Source organism: Phoca vitulina, unplaced genomic scaffold (assembly GCF_004348235.1).
Source record: "Phoca vitulina isolate PV1807 unplaced genomic scaffold, GSC_HSeal_1.0 scaffold105, whole genome shotgun sequence".
Classification (NCBI taxonomy): Eukaryota; Metazoa; Chordata; class Mammalia; order Carnivora; family Phocidae; genus Phoca; species Phoca vitulina.
The window spans coordinates 1548417-1551341 of NW_022589808.1; the positions used below are offsets into that span (position 1 = coordinate 1548417).

The 2925-nt window shown below is 39.1% G+C and overlaps 1 pseudogene; it reads right to left on the bottom strand.

Annotated features, from left to right (window-relative positions):
* Positions 1–595: 595 nt before the first annotated feature.
* LOC116627882 lies at positions 596–883 on the bottom strand (annotated as a pseudogene).
* Between the last annotated feature and the right edge of the window lie 2042 nt (positions 884–2925).

Genomic DNA, 2925 nt, shown 5'->3' on the forward strand with positions numbered 1-2925 from the left:
TACAGTTTCCACAGGACAATGATACATTTATCTTGTTCTGTTGCAGGCTATTCACATGCTAAGAAGCATTTCCCCCTGTGCCTGGATCTTCACTGAAATATGGATTAAAAGACTTTAAGAGAAACATCTACCAACTGCAACATATGGACTTTATATGGATCCTGATTCAAAAAACTTTAAAGAAAAACTTATGAGATAATGGGGAAATTGGAACCCTGGTTGAACAGTTTATAATGTTAAGAAAAATTATTGTTAATTTTCAAAGGTATGATAATGGGTATATACATGCATGGATGTAATCATTCATAATGAAAGATTTATGGATGAAATAATAGAATAGAATAGCAGAGACAAATTTGGTCATGAGTTGATGGCTGTTGAATTTGGGATGACAGGCACATGGAGGTTCATTATATTTGTTCATTATGACAAAATACTAAATCTTTTTTATTTTGTGTATTTGAAACTTTTCATTAAAGAGAAAATAAGCCCACTTTGGTCCCATTCTGGTTTTGAAATGAAGTAACTTCATTTTACTATGACTGATGTCGCAGGCAGTCTGTGCCCTCCTGGAGTGAAGTAGCAGATTCCCTTTCTAGTAGACACCTCCCATCTGCTGCTGGAACACATCAATTGTATCTTCCTCATCCATTTCCAACCATGCAGGTGTGTCTGTCTCATGGCTTGGCTGCCTGTCAAATCAGAATCTGATCTGCCTCATTGACAAACCTTGTCATACACAATAGGCTTTCACCAGTTTACTAAGTAGCGTATGCCTCTTAATCCTAAACTGCCCTACAGAACCATCCTGCCCCGCTACCTTCAAATTAATATGATTGTAGTTCTAGGTCTTGACTCATTCCTTGGGCTCTTCATTGGCCATGGTGAGTCCCGGGGTCTCCTCAGCTGCAGCTTCACGAAGAAGGGACCAGGTTGGCACTAAACAAGCACAAAGCAGTCCCTGGAGCAGCAGCGGGAGGGTGGCAGCGGTTAAAAAACATTTTCTGAAATAAAAAATAAGTCCCTTGGAAGTGTTTAGAACCTACTAGGATTTGTTTAGAACCTACTAGACCAGAGCAGGAGAAGATCTTTATCATGGGGTTTATTTCCAGTTGATTGGTTGTGAAAAAGCTAAGACTTAGCCAGAGAAGTCTGAAACTCCCAGGTAACTGGCATTCCTGTGTAAAATAAAGCTCTTAGCCAGGAAGGGCTTCCCAATACAGCCAAAAGAGCAAGAACTGCTCTTTTTACATCAAAAAAGAATAAAAGACTTGGGAATGAATTTAACAAAACAAAATGTCTACTCAGAAAACTACAAAACATTGTTGAAAGAAATTAAGGAAGATCTGAACAAATGAGAAGATATCTCAGGTTCGAGGATCAGAAGACTTAATATATTGTCAAGATGTCAGCACTCCCCGCAGTGATTCACTGCAAGGTCATTCACTGCCATCCCCATCAAAATTCTAGCTGGGTTCTTTGCAGATATTCACAAGAGGATCCTAAAATTCATATGGAAACACAAGGGACTCAGAAGAGCCAAAACATTCTTGAAAAAGAAGAACAAAATTAGAGGACTCATTTCTTGAAACAAAAACTGATTTTAAAGCTACAGTAATCAAGGGCGCCTGGGTGGCTCAGTTGGTTAAGCGACTGCCTTTGGCTCGGGTCATGATCCTGGAGTCCCGGGATCGAGTCCCACATCGGGCTCCCTGCTCAGCGGGGGGTCTACTTCTCCCTCTGACCCTCTTCCCTCTCGTGCTCTCTGTCTCTCATTCTCTCTCTCAAATAAATAAATAAAATCTTTAAAAAAAAAAAAGCCACAGTAATCAAGACAGTGTGTTACTAGCATAAGGACAGACATATAGGTCAATGGAATAGACACATTTGCAGTTGATTGATTTTCAATGGGCTCCAAGGACATTCCATGGGGGAAAAGAATAGTCTTTTCAATAAATTGTTCTTGGATAACCGGATATCCACTTGTAAAAGAATGAAATTAGATCATCTACCAAATACCATATACAGAAATTAACCCCCAATGGATAAAGAAAACCAAAATCCTAGATTAGATTAGATTAGATTAGATACAACACCTAAAGCATAAGCAACCAGGGAAAACATTGACATTGAACTTTATCAAAATTAAAAGCTTTTGTGGTTCCAAAGACACCATCAAGAGAAGTAAAAAAAAGACAACCTACAGAATGGGAGAAAATAGTTGTAAATCATATATCTGATAAAGGATTGATACTTAGAATATATAAAGAACTGTTACAACTCAATAATAAAAAGACATATAACCTAATTTAAAAACAGGTGAAGGATCAGAGTAGACATTCTCCAAACAAGATATGCAAATGACCAAGAAGCACATGAAAAGATGTTCAACACCATTAGCCATCAGGGAAGTGCAGCTCAAAACCACATGAGATACACTTCACACATGCTAAGATAGCTGCAATACAAAGACAGATAATAAAAAGTGTTGGCAAAGATATGGAGTATTAGAACCCTCCAGCATTGCTAGTGGGAATGTAAAATAATGCAGCTGCTGTAGAAAATAGGTTGGCAATTCCTCAAATGGTCAAACAGAGTTACCATATGACCTCCCAGTTCTAGTCCTCTGTATATACCCAAGAGAAATGAAAACAAAGGTCTACACAAAAACTTGTACATGGGGGCACCTGGGTGGCTCAGTCATTAGGCGTCTGCCTTTGGCTCAGGTCATGATCCCAGGGTCCTGGGTTTGAGCCCCGCATTGGGCTCCCTGCTCGGCGGGAAGTCTGCTTCTCTCTCTCCCACTCCCCCCTGCTTGTGTTCCTGCTCTCACTATCTCTCACTATCTCTCTCTCTGTCAAACAAATAAATAAAATCTTTTAAACAAACAAACAAACAAACAAAAACTTGTACATGAATATTTGT